Source organism: Mytilus californianus, unplaced genomic scaffold (assembly GCF_021869535.1).
Source record: "Mytilus californianus isolate M0D057914Y unplaced genomic scaffold, xbMytCali1.0.p SCAF_9, whole genome shotgun sequence".
In the NCBI taxonomy this organism is placed as follows: Eukaryota; Metazoa; Mollusca; class Bivalvia; order Mytilida; family Mytilidae; genus Mytilus; species Mytilus californianus.
In genome coordinates this window covers 31,173,393-31,188,891 of record NW_026262745.1, presented here as the reverse complement: position 1 = coordinate 31,188,891, position 15,499 = coordinate 31,173,393, and positions in this window count along the sequence as shown.

Genomic DNA, 15,499 nt, shown 5'->3' with positions numbered 1-15,499 from the left:
TGAAACCCGATATACACAATGTAACTCCAAACTTGAAAGTACTTGTACAAAATCAGAAAATTGACAGTTGTAAATTTACCTATTTCATCTGTGAGCAATGCAAATAATGTTAAATTTACATGAAAAGTGAATTAATAATTTTATTTTTTAAATAACCATGAACTTTATGTGTAATTTCATTTTCATGTCATTATTTTAAAGATTGATTTAATGTCATTTTCAAACACGTGTTTTAGAGAAATTTCTAGTTTAAAATATAAGACTAATTCGTATTTTTTTCAGTCAGATTATATTTTTCAAACAAACAAACAAAAATTAAATGTTTTGAAAAAAAATGCTTTCCTTTATTTTGCATTTGTTATTCCCGAAACAATGAATTAAAGTGTGATATTTGATAAAGGACCTTTTAAACAACCATGCACTATTTCTTTTTTTACGAAGAAACCTGTGTCGGGACTTCAAATGAATTCGGAAGACGCAAGGGATCCGTAATTCCATGAAACAGGTCGTCAAGAGGAATAGCGAACACGATTTGTAAGTCACTTTCCAAACATTTTTGGAAAGTTTAGACCTTTCGACTCTTTCAACTACACCTCTACATAATCTAATCGAACAAAAGTTTTCCTTTTTAATAGAATGGTCGTTTGAAATTAGCGGGAACTCATATAAAGACTTCTTCTGTCAGTCAAATTTGCTAGATATACTTATTTACTGGAGCTGTAATGAAATGATTAAAGCTGTAAATTTTCTCGTTGCCAACGTCTATGCAAGTTTTGGCAATACAGTTTATCAAGCATTCTCTAAATGTGCTGCCGAAATTTACCCTGAAAGGAACTTGCTTTATTCAAATCGAATATAAACAGCAATTATAACTGTCCTGTCCTAGATTTAGATATTTCAGTTTTACGCGGGAAACTCTACACAAATTTTACGACAAAAGGGAATATTTTTCGTTCCAAATTGTTAATTTTCCGTTATAGGACAGTAATGTCTAAATAACACAACATAGAAACCTAAAGACTAAGCAACACGAACTCTACCATAAAACTGGTGGTGATCACAGGTGCTCCGGAAGGGTGAACAGATCATGAGGTACAAGTGGCAGTCGTCGTGTTGACCATGTTGTAAAAACCCGGTGATAAGTCTAATTCGGTTTACTAGGATACAACCACAACAGGGTCGAAACAGAAAAGCAGAAAAATGGTTTAAAACCAATTTTGTCTGAGGACAATGACAAACTTATACTTTTGACACATTTTCATAATGTAAAAACTGAAAACTTACAACATAGAAATACTGAATCACTGGATACTGTAGCAAATCATTTATGTTAAAAGGGAATGAATCGAATCCAGCTTACACTATTTAAGTAAGACAAATAAAGGACGTTGATACAAATGAACAGACAAAGGGTAGAAGGACCTATACAAGAAAAAACCAGTGAAGCCTTAAAGCTAAACATAAGAACAATACGAACTCTTATCTAAAAGCAGGAAATGCAAGAACGGAACGTATAGCATGCTTCTTATAAATGCAACATTTATGGTAGTCAACGAAGGTGATAAGTCACTTCGGTATAAGTAAAAGTGCACACATTTCAGAGAATGTGAATCGCTGAGGAAAATACAAATTGTAATAAAGCTTCGTCTAGATGCTGTCTCGCATACATGTACCTAAGAATTACAATCATGCATGCTAAATCTGTAAATAGAACTTGTATTTAGAATGTGTGTGTGCGTGTATATTGAAAATGAAATATACACAGGAATGCTCAAACCTGAACATTTGAAAGCCAGGGATGTGCAAATACGTAGAGCTATATGACCAAAAAGGACCGGTACGTACCTAAACAGAATCGTCAATTTCATCTAAGGTAAACTTTGCCTGAGGGAGTCAAAACCATTAAGTTAGTGTTTTAAAAATTTCTAAAGGTATGATTCTCTTTTGCTATTTAAGTTACTATTCGAACTAGTATACGAAACGATTAGAACTCAAAGACCGAGGACCTATATATGATATAAAAACACTTCTACCTTCTGTTTATACTGATGTGGCCACCATAGATATTGGCACAGAATCGTGGTTGAAAAACAACAGTGGTTATTACCCAAGATTATCTAGTTATACCAAATCATTATTCAATCAAAATTAGCGTTTCTTTTTTTCCACAATATAGAAACATCTTTTATTTTTTTTGATGAATCGCATACTTACATGTACATTTAAAAGCCAACCGAACCAAAATGCTATTCCCATTCAATGTGTCTATCATTTATATGAAGGTTAAGGTTAAGCAGCTAAAGAATCTAGACGAAAGTCTAAGAGGAGCTTTACTATGGGCATTTGAAGGAGAACAAACAACACCTAATGTAACAACTTTAATGTTTGTACATTGCAGAATTTTGTCTTTTTTCTTGTTTTTTTCTGCTCATGCTAACTCTTTTCTTTCCTAATGTGCTTGGAATTCTTATTCAGAAATATTCTTTTTCTCAAATGCACAACAAATATCGCACTGGTCTTTCTTTGGGTGGTAAATAGACAAATTCATGTCTTCAAAATTCTTTTTGAAAACTTTAAGGCTAATACCAGTATCTGTTTTCACTTGTTGTGAACAATGATTCCTGTATTCACGGAACAATTAACAAAATATTGTAAAAATGGTTTTTAGGTTTGTCTAACAGCCTAACAGAAGTGAGAAGACATTTTTGAAAAAGACTCACGAAACTCGTTTGCTGTTACGTCAACTTCGGAATTCTTTAACAAATGCTGATCTTTTGTTTGGGTTTTTGGGGTTCGAAAGCTGATTTTGTTAACACGGTCACATAACGTTTTTTCTCCGATGACTAATGTAGCCACAAGATTTTCTATTATTCCTGTACTATGTGCCCATCTTTCTTTTTAAAAAAGAAATATGTAAATAAATATTGTCTTCAACTAGGGTTGGTCTGCCTATGCTTTGGTCACAATTTATCAACCATGCAGTCTTCCCCTGCGCTCACCCGACCAAAAAAATCACATATTTTCTCGCAGCTGATATTATACAGTTTAAATATATACAGAAAACCTGATACTAAGAAATCGGTACAAGCAGGTTTTCTTATGGGTACCCGTTGTGTTCCTCAAGGGTCGAATTTCATTCAGATGAAGCCTCTTTCTCCTTGGTAAATAAAAAAATTTCTCAAATCGTCTCTTTGACACATTCCCGGTTTCCATTCTCAATTTTATATATTGTCATTTTTTTAATTTCTCGTTGATTTACTGTCACTCAAACGCTAACCTTTTAGCGAGTGGTGGCATACCAGGAAACACACGTTAACGAGCTTGGTTTTAAAACAGGGCAATGTAATATCACAAATTATTTTAATTTTCAATAAAGTCACAACCTTACCTAGTAAGCTTCTTTTTTTCAGCTTAAACGTTAGTGTTACACATTTCATTGCAATTGTGAAAATCAATAAACTACCAACATATGATATAGTTTATGTTTTCAACAATTAGCTTTGTTGTTCTCTTAGTAAGCTTTATTTGTTACATAATATACTTTTATTGCGTAATTCTTTATATCATCTAAGGAAATGCATCTTTCAATAAATTTCAACATCTTACTAAGTTTGAAATCTAATTTGCTATAGGATTTGGTTTTTTTTTAGTATTGCAATCAATGTAATTTAGTCAAATATATATACTTATAACCAAAAGATGGAGTTCAAAATAATCGTATTGGTAAAAATCATCATTGCATTACACGTTACAGAATCCGTTTTGCATAAACATCAGTATGATATCAGACAAAAGCAGAGTCTCCCAGGAAATCTAACATCTTTTACAGTGACGAAAACACGAGGCAGGATAGAATGTACAGTGAAATGTTTGGAAACAAGCGACTGCTGTTTATCTAGCTATAATAAAGAAACTAAAGACTGCACCATTGATATGTCTGGTTGTTGTGCTGCCATATTGAAAGAAGCAGACGACTCAGATGTCTTGATAAAATCAACACATCAAGGTAAACTATGTGCTAAAATGATCAAAATTCGGATTACTACTTCAAAACTTTTGATATTGTAAAAAAATCAAAATTGTCTTACTTGAAATGCCAATTTTACATCTCACATAATCTCAGTAGTTGAACAGATAAAGTAAAGAACAACATTGATTGATTGTCGGTTGCTTAACGTCCAGTGGCAATATTTCATGCTTTTTGGGGACGCGAACAAGTTAACAAAAAATACAAAGGTAGGTCCTGTAATAGAGGCTGTCCGGGAGGAATGTCGGAGAAATTTGGACTGCCACTGGAAAATGATGGTATATTGGATAGGGACAGAAAATGTGCCTTGCAACAGGCTACTTCCGGACCCCTCAATTATTTGTTGCAATGGTTCTTAACGTGCAAAGATCGTGGCACTCTCCTTAAACTCGGCATCGGATTTAAATTGCCCATTCTGACCGGACGTGGCTGCGTACTTGTACATCCCGCACAGCATAACGGACGCACCACTTTGGCAAGGGTTTTACTGCAGGTCGGAAAAAAATCAAGAGTGACCATATTTTGTTTTCCCCAGTCATCCTTGTATATTTCAATGTACCATGTATACTAATTAGTATCTGTCGCTGGATTGTTGTAGCTACATTGTGAAACATTCTGTTTTAAAGTGACTGAGAAGACCTCGTCCTTGAATCTTTACGAAAAGAAATCACATATAGCCATGATAACTAATAAAAACAACATTAAATAGATATAATAAGATGTGGTATGAGTGCCAATGAGACAACTCTCCGTCCAAGCTAAGTCACAATGTGTAAAAGGTAAACAATTATAGGTCAAAGTACGGCATTCAACACGGAGCACGGTGCCTTGGCTCACACCGAACAGCAAGCTATAAAGGGCCCCAAAAAGGACTAGTGTAAAACCATTCAAACAGGAAAACCAACGGTCTAATCTATATAAAAAACGAGAAACGAGAAACGCTTATGAACCACATCAACAAACGACAACCACTGAACATCAGGTTCCTGACTTAGGACAGGTGTAAACAAATGCAGCGTTCTTAAACGTTTTAATAGGCGCCAACCTTCGCCCTAACCTGAAACAATAGTGTAACATCACAACATAGAAGACACACTTTAAAATATCAATTGAAATGGCTTAACTCAATCAAAAGACATATTAACAAAAACAAGTGAACATACACTGAACGAATAAATTTTTCCAAAAATTTGTTATACTGTGAAGAGTTGTCTCATTGGCAATCATACCACATATTCTTATTTATATATATACTACATGCATCTTTTTTTTTCGATAAAGTTTATTTTTTCAACAATTCACTTTGTAGTCATATATGATGCCCCTCTATTCGCATTTCGGATAAGAGCAAGAACACATTAAATAAGTGAAAAGGGTTAAGACAATAAAGAATATTAACGCCAAAAAAAATTTAGAAAAAATTAGGGTACATTCCAAAAGCGCCTGTGGTTTTTTATACGCGTTTTTTTTAATCTCAGGGCGTGGTTTTATTAATCTCGTGTGTAATTTCAGTTTTCTAACAAAAATTGCTAAAACACAATATGTGCGATAACGACTTATCATTATAAGTTCTTTTTGTTCAGCTTTAGAAATTAAAGGTAAATGTAAATATTTGTACAAAAAAACATTTTGCTATGTTTTCCATTTATAAGAACAATTCGTGCCGATTTTTGTGCAAATATGTGTGGTCTTCTCGATGATTTCGCATTAAACGTTATATCGGAATACGGTTTATTGGCCTTATGACTAAAATCATACGAGTTAATATTAATTTTGCTTAATATTTATCGATCTAGCAGCATTTTGATATACAAACAATTCGCGTGTTTCAGTAACGTTTTTGATCAGTAGAAAGGTGAGGTTGCTACGTGCGGAATCTATTCATATGGCAACATCCTAAATCAGAGTTACCAAAACCTCCTATATCCTGCTGTTCTAATTGCTTGCAATATTAAAGTAGGAATAAAATGAAAACAACCCGTTATAAATGTCATGCGTCCGAAGTTCTTTTCTGGATTTACCTTCATCAGGAACGCTCAAAGCCAAATATTTGAAAGCCAATGATGTATAAGAACCGAAACAGTTGAAGAGCTATGACAAAAATGGAAATACAAATAGCCAAATCTATCTAGTTTTAAACTTTATCTGAGGGAGCTGAAATCTTAGTTTTTTTTATAAATTCAACATTTTAGAAACGTTTGTTATAAATCATGCCGGTATCGAAGTACTGACTACTAAGCTGATGATACCTCAGTGACGGATAGTCCATCAGCAGATGTATCGAGCCAGTGCTTTGAAAAAAATGAAACTTACACGTTATAAATGTCATGCGTCCGAAGCGCTTTTCTGGATTTACCTTCATCAGGAACGATCTAAGCCGAATATTAGAAAGCCAAGGATGTACCAGATCCGAAATAGTTGAGGAGCTATATGACCAAAAAAGAAATGGTGATTTATTTTATTTTTTCAATTTTGATATTCAATACCTTTTTTTACCTGTGATGTTTTAGACCTAACAGAGAACGTGCTTAACATTGATCATGATCATTTCCATTTTTCAGTGTTTGCAAGCGCGATACATTTTTGCCTGAATATTTTCCATTAATCTTGGTGTTTTCTAGTATGTTCTGATATAATGCATCTCCTCAAAACATACTTGTCTGTAGGAATATATATAAGTATAGATTAACTAACAACTTTTTGTCGACAGATAGCAAACCCAAGGACTGTACTGACATCTCTAACCGCTGTACATCATGCGTTTCTGGTGTATATACCATCTTCCCAGTTGGTTCTTGTGGTATTGAAGTTTTCTGTTTTATGAAATTAGATGGATTCGCTTGGACTGTAAGTTTTTACCTAAAACAGAGTAAGAGTATTCTAATGCAATTATTTTGTATCAATGGTTCTGATTGGATGACAATCAGCGTAAAACAGCTCTACGACTCGCTAGGTTAACTCAAGACAATACAACAACCAATGGACGTCCGCAAAGCTTCACATGCATACAATACAGTTATCTCTTAATTGTTACGGGCAAGATCATTTATCAAATAGCGTTTGAACTGTCATTTAGAATTATAAATAACAAAACTCATCAAAGATACCAGGCTTATAATTGTGTACACCAGACGCGCGTTTCGTCTACGAAAGACTCATCAGTGACACTCACAAAAATAAAAAAGCCAAATAAAGTTCAGTTGAAGGATCCGAATTTGCGAGAGGTTTTGTCAAATAATAGTAACGCTAAGGTAATCGATTTATGGGTAGAAAATCCTTAAAAGGAGCAGTTATAATTATACGCCAACCAAGCAGTTATACTGTAACATATTGAAGCAATGATTGAAAATATTTAGCTGTCAACATGAACACTTTTTTGCGATATTTTGTTTTGTACTTTTCAAAGTGAAACATTGGATTACAAGTTGCAGGTCGGTTCCATTACTGTGTTGAAGCCATTTTGAACCTGCTGTTACATGTAGGTGAGAATGTTGCACTTTGTTGAACGTTCAAACTCAAAAGTTAACCCGAGTGTTGAAGGCTAATTGCGACTTTGACATGTAGAATAACAATACAAGCGCTTTTCTGTTGCTTTCTTCAAATATAAATTTTAAATTATGATATTGGTCCACCATCTCAATTATTTTCTGCATATAGTAAATCAAAAACTAGTTTGTCCAGTTCGTATATTCTTGAAGTGAATGCGTGTTGATTTTGTCAGTATAAATTAACACAATTCAGCGTCTGCGCCTTTGGGTAGCATAATGTACCGAAGGTCCGATGTTTTATCGACTACCTGTAATAAATAATGAAAAAAAACACAAATAATTTCATGCGTCCGAAGCGCATTTTTGGGATTTACCTTAATCAGGAACGCTCAAATCCAAATAGTTGATAGCCAATGACATATAAGACCTTTACACGTGACGAGCTGTATGACCAAAAAGAACCTAAAATTCAAAAAAAAAAAATTAAGGTCAACTTTGTCTGAGGGAGTTGGAACCTTAGTTTCTTACTCGTGTCTAAATTCATCAACGGAAAATTTAACAAAACTTTGATATAAATCATGTCAGTACCGATGCAATGACTTCTGTGTTGGTGATACATGTACCCTCCACCTCCATGACTAACTGTCCACCAGCATTGTATCGACCCAGTGCTATTAAATGAAAATAACTTTAATTTTCAACTAAGTCTACCGCAAGATTCGTGTCGTTAATTTCTTTGACAAGATCGTTTATAAATATATAGAAGAGGGTAGGCAGCATAGTTGTTATCTCCCTGTCTCATGCCAATAACATGACGTACAATGTATAAGTATCCCGTTCAAACGAACATATACAGATTCAAAACACTATATGATGGTGTTCTAGAAGAGTTGCATGGTGAATTTTGAATGCCTGTTTTTCTTTCTGTCATTTAAAAATAGTTACGAAAAGATTTTTTCCTGGTGAATAATACCCCCAAAACTAGCCAAGCTCAATGGCCAGACTTACTCCAAATGCTTTGATATCATAAAAAAATAAAACACTAAATAAAACAAAAACTGAATTGATATAGTAAGTTATAATTTGTGAATAATTTGATCTATTGCAAGACCTTTTAAAAATGAAGCTCTTGTAAGGTGATTCTGGGTACATGTGGCGGGTTTACCATAGTGTTCGTATCATATCTATATAGTTTGTACATATTTACACATTCATTATTCATTATAATAAAAAAAAAATAACAAGTGACTTACATACTTTCTTACTAGTATTATAATGAATTCAGATCCTAACCAAGAATTCTAAAAAAACACAACTTTTTTCGATTATTTGTATATTCTATCGCAATATATCGTACTAACGAAACAACGTTATTTCCTCAATTTTTGGTATTCTTTTATCTTAAATCTTTATTATTATCATGAAAAAGCCTGTCCTTATAGCGATATAACATCTTGTTATTTTAACATGAGATGTAGTTATTGGCACATATCTTTTATTTTCTTTCCATTAACCAGAGTGGGACAATAGAAAGACTTGCACCACAACTCCGTGTTAGTGATATATGCTCTTATAATATTACATGTAATGCGTATTTATGCTTGATATTACTTCTCGTATGATTATCGAACTTGTTTTGCAGGTCATGCGTACATGTATCACTTGCCATATTTATACATAATGTATTGGCATTAGAATGAATATCATAGTTGTTCATGGACTATATTATTTTCAATTTAGAAAACTATCTGCAACTAGAAAAATAAATACTGTAAATTCGAAATTTGATCACCCATACACTTTATTTTACAGGGAATTATCAACAGAATGAATGGATTAACAAATTTCTTCCGCGGCTGGCAAGAATATAAAATGGGATTTGGTAGTTTGAATGATGAATATTGGATAGGTACTTTACTGTTTTATCATTTTACCTCTGTATTCCTTTACTTTTATTTTGTATTCAAGTTCAAATTTACCTCTGATTTACGTCTCTTCACGTTATGGACCTTAAATCAATCAGTCAGTACTTTTAATGAATATCAAAGATACTCTTTCAATTTGATTTACATTTAAGCTAAATGTACGAAAGAATAGAAAGAACATTCAATTTTTAAAATTTCTCATTTCCCTTTTGACATTTCTTACTTTCAACTTGACATTTCTTACTTTCAACTTGACAATTTTTAATTTTCAAGTTGACATTTCTCAGTTCTAGGTTGAAATTTCTCACTTTCAAGCATGCAACTGTATTGATATTTCCATAAATAACAATGTAAAACTGTTAAGAAGTAGGACACTAGTTTTGACTTTCGAGTGTACTTTCATCCAATGTTAACTGAAGCGAATCATATTTCTTTTAGTTTGCACAAAACAATTATTCTATCATACTGTAACTCATTTTTCCATAATTAGCTGTTTTTTTCTGGTTGTTTATATATTTCTTTTCTTATGTTTGCATTTTAACATGTGTTTTTATATGTGTTTTTAATGTATTTGCTTGCTTTTCCTTTTCTTTTTCTTTCTTTTTTATGGGGTTGGAGTTGGATTTGGTCATGTGTGGGTCAGTTTTTCACACGTCAGTACAACAATTGAGTCTTTCTTTTCAGGTAATGATAACCTTCACTTGCTAACAAAACAGATGCAATATCAGTTGAGGATTGACCTGACAGATTTTAAAGGAATATTTAAGCATGCTACTTACAACAAATTTATAGTTGCAAATGAGAAATCTAGATATAAGCTGTCTGTTGGTCAATACTTTGGCAACGCAGGTATGATTTGAGTTTTGCTAGTAATTGTTAGTTTCCATGCGAGTTTTTTATTCAGATAAGCCCATCTGCAGAACATGAGGCATACTAAACAGTTTAACTAAGACTGTTCATTTAGGTAAGACAAGTAAAAAACTAAACAAATGTTACATGATGTACATTTTTTTAGTTTTAGCTAATCTACATTCAAACGTCAAATCAAAAGTTTTATTCATATTTTCAATAAAAGCCTAAAAATCGTTTGGATATATCACATGACAACCCCTGACAAGGTTCCTGACTTGGAAAACGCACATAAACATGTAAAGGACGTAAGTTTCCGTTGTAACGAAGTCAGTAAGTTGATAAATGATTTTTATTATGTAATTACAAAGTTAAGACTGCTTCTAAAGTTCAAATGTTCGATTGTTCACAAACTGTCTTTAAAGTTGAATTGTTCGAATCGTCACATGGACACGTGATCGTATAGTGGTATAACTGTTCGGTCCTGACTGAGTAATTCGGATGGTTAGTGAATTAATTCCAGCCTACCCACAAGGGGGGAGACCTTGGCGGAATCTCCTGTCGGAATCTATCTGTACGAATCTATCCTTCGAGTCCAAAGCTGGATCTTATATAGTTCAGTGGGGTCATCCATCGTTACACAATGGCCCGTAGCTGTTGGCAGGTTGCGTAGTAGTCTGGATGTGGAGTAATACTAGTCTGTGGTTAATTGTCAAACTATGCAATTAACCCCTGACGGATACATGTTATTTCACAGTAGACATGGTCATTTATTGGCTGCAGGGTATATGTCTATAATATTCGTACAGATTGTTATTAAGTGTCTAAAGGGTAAATGTATTTGTTTCAGTTATGTTATATTTGAATTCACCTTGATAATTATTGTTATCTCACACATTGTGTTACACCGTCAGTCATATTTGTTTTATTTAGCTTATTGTTTTGTCATAAATGAGGTCGTTGGTTTTCTCGTTGTTTGAATTGACTCACATTTTATCATGTCTTGGCCTTTAATAGCTGACTTATATGGTATGGTTTTTGTTCATTGTTGAATGACGTACGGTTACCTATAGATGCGTCATATACGTCATTTGGACCATGATGGAAAGTTGCCTCATTGGCAATCATACCATATCTCCATATTTTCATATTACTAATTTTGTGTGTACTCAATCCCATCCTGGTATCGATCAGTGGTATAACAAAGGAAAAAGACCACGAAAATGAGTTAAAAAGAGCACTTAACTCTTACTAGAATACCGGTTTTTGAATGATCGTGAATGTATAAAGAAAACATTTCTGAATAATGTCGTATCAAAATGCGTCCTAACAACTGAAAGCAAGCTTGCTGAACCTTGCAAAAAATGTCCATAACCACAACTATCTTTTCAAATGATAAAAAATTTACCTTTTGACTTTTTGATCTTGAGTTTACTTGATAAAAATTTGGCTGAAGTGCATTTCAGAAACACTTCTCGTGCGCTCAAAATTTTGTCTGGAGTTAACCTGATGATATTCATTCAAAATACGGGTGACGTACGCACGAAAGTTGCTCTAGAGTTTCCTGATTAAATTCGTACAAGAACCAGGTGACGTGCGCATGACACTTGCTCTGGAGTTTCCTGATTAAATTCATTCAAGAAACAGGTGACGTACGCATGAAAGTTGCTCTGGAGTTTCCTGAATTATATTCATTCAAGAAACAGGTGACGTACACATGAAAGTTGCTCTGGTGTTTCCTGATTATATTCATTCAAGAAACAGGTGACGTACACATGAAAGTTGCTCTGGAGTTTCCTGATTAAATTCACTCAATGAACAGGTGACGTACGCACGAAAGTTGCTCTAGAGTTTCCTGATTAAATTCGTACAAGAACCAGGTGACGTGCGCATGACACTTGCTCTGGAGTTTCCTGATTAAATTCACTCAAGAAACAGGTGACGTACGCATGAAAGTTGCTCTGGAGTTTCCTGATTAAATTCACTCAAGAAACAGGTGACATACGCACTAAAGTCGATATTTATATTTCTACACCTGGATCGTACTGCTGCTCCATGCAAAAATATGTATCGAATCGGAATAAATGTTTAAAAAGAAGATGATGTATAATTCCCAATGAGACAACTCTCCACCACAGACCAAATGACCTCAGTTTTCATTATTATTGACATAATAAATCATACCATTCTTGTTCATGGAAAAAATACGGTAAAAAAAGAAATGAATCCGTTGCTTATATGTTATTGAAATAGAATGGTCCAACAGTATGTATATACTCAGGGCCATATATTACTAATTCCAGGTGATTCTTTGGCGCCACACAACGGTTTATATTTTGCCACAAAAGATAACGATTATAATGATAATAGTTCACGGATGTGTGGAGGTTGTGCTAAGGAATGTGTTGGTGCATACTGGTATCATTGCTGTTATGACAGCCATTTAACTGGTCCTATCGCTGAGGGAGCAAACGAAGCCAGCATGTCTTGGGTTAAATTTAGATCGTACCAGTCTTTAAAGACAGCGAGGATGATGATTAGACCTATATTTATATTATAGATAAAGAAATATCAATTGAACTTTTATTTTCACACAGACAAAACATTGACTGTAGTTAATCATCATATTTTACTAAGAAAATTACAAATGTATCACTATGATGATCATGCTATTGAATGGTTTAAATCTTATTTATCAGGAAGATTTCAAAAGGTAATGATCAATGGTATTGAATCTCATTTTAGAGAAGTTTAGTCAGGAGTTCCACAGGGTTCCATACTAGGACCTTTATTTTATCTCTTGTGCTTGAAAATGTGTCATCTGAACTTTATGTTGATGAAACAACATTATATAAGTCATCTCCATCAGTAACATATTTAAATTCATTTATGAATGTAGATTTTTGTAAGGCAGTGGGTATTCTTCTGGCTAGCCGGAAAAATAGCAAAACCGTCTATTCTTCCGGCAATCCTGAAGAACAGATTTTCTCTGCTATTATGCTATAATTCCGGCCATACATAACAGTGAATAATGAATATATTTTTGGTTACATGTAAGTGGTTATTGTAGCATCCAATGGAGAATGTAGTAGGAAAAGATTTCCTCTCATGAAAACACTGGGAATTGGAACTATTCATTTTTTGCACGTTCTCCGAGTGGACGTTTCTGATTATAAATTCAAGATAAAACGTTATGGAAAATAGTAATAATGAAAAAAATAAAATAAAAACACAATTATTATGGGAATAAACTCCTCAAGTACCAACTTTGATTTATTTTTCTACTGGCTGTTCTATGGAACACACTGATTCCCCGTAAATATAAACAGCTTGTAAAATGAGGTTAACAAAAAGAATATCAACATCGTTTGATATGCAGCAAATACACTTTTGAATTAAAGTCACTAATAGTCTTGGCAAAAAACTGTGCAAAAAAGTTTCCATTCATTCATTAAAACAAATCAAAATGCAAATAAATTTACTTCATAGTATACAGCATATTCAGATTTTTTTTTATTCTAAGGGAATGTTTTATGTTCTACCTATAAATTTCCTGCAAGGTTTGGAGTTGGGCGACTTATTTATGGCTTCAATCTATGATCACTAGCGGAATTAGGGGGGTTTGGGGTGGGGTTCGGGAAACCCCCCCCCCCCTCTTGAAAATCTTGAAATATTTTTTGTGAGCAAAAAGCATAATTATACAATCACTTAATCATTTCTTTTTTTTTTAATGTTATCTTTATTAAAAATTGAATATTCAGTGAGCACTTAATTGGGTGACACGTTGTCGCTACGGTTCATTCAACCTATGCCAACATTTTGAAATTTAGGTATAAAATTGTATGAAAAAATATTGGCATAGGTTGAATAAAATATAATAACAGATTAAGTGTTATAAAAACAAAAAATAATTAGGGGCCAATTAATTTACAACCAGTTTAAAATTGGCGTTCAAGTGTACCCAAAACTATTTTTGTTACTTGTTATAGTCAAAATGAAGGCAACTCTATGTGTTGCTGATCTCTTTTGTATTAGGTATCAACATAATAAAACAATTGATGATTGAAGGTTGCTTAACATCCAGTGGCAAATATGTTAATTTTAAATGCCCCCTGTGGGACCCTGATTGGAATAATAAAATATTTGATTTGATTTGATTTGATTTGAATTGTATATATTTGTGTTACTTCTTATTACAATAGTGCTTTATTCAGCATTTCCATGTATTCTAATATACAAAACACATATTTCGTAAATACTGATATCAGAATTAAATACAATTTTACAATGTTAACTATTACACTGTGTCTAAACTACCCTAGCGAAAAATGTTTGGACTCAACAGTATCTAATGTCCGGTACGGTGACGGACAATCAACAGACAGAGAAAGGTAGAAATTCTGTTTATTTATATGTTGTTTTAATGATATTGAAGAATAAACATACACATATAACTATTTTTGATAGTGTGATGTAATACTTTCTACAACCGTTCTATATTTATGGAGAAATAAGTAAAAAGGAACATCAAAATGGTGAATTGAGTGAACCCTGCCTCGAATATGTTTAATTTCTCTTTAAATTGAGCACATTGTACGGAAAGAAAGGTACGGAAAGAAAGATATTAACTCGGTGATTTCAAGACTTGTCACTATGAACACCTCAATATTTGCATGTCTGTGCATGGAATGAAGGAAGTGGGTCATGTCAAAATTGAAGCACCCGGTTTTGTCAATGTGTACGACCCGGTTTTGTCCTTAAATTTCACAAAGCAGACCCTTGAATTCCTGCTATGTTAGAACAAAGCAAATTTCAATTTTGTTTTGTATAAAAAAAAAAAAAATTAAAAAGAAATGAAGGTTTTGTAACGCAATTAGATTTTTTTATATCAACAATGTAAATTTAAGTGTTCAAACTTAAATAGTGTTCGGCCTTGAAAATTTAAGGACGCACATTTGATATGCGATTTTCTGGGACAACAAGATGGTTTTCTTTATGTTCCGCTCTACTTCAAGGGAGAGACAGTATGATCATTTGGAAATAAATTTTCTGAAACTAAACGTTCATTAGCAATTCATAAACGGATTTTATACCGCCGAGCGTAGCAAGGGGAACTTTTATTTAACGATTTTATACTAAAAGAAATCATATATAAATCGTAAAAAACATGATAAAATAAATAATTATTTCTAGCCACCAAAAAGGGTAGG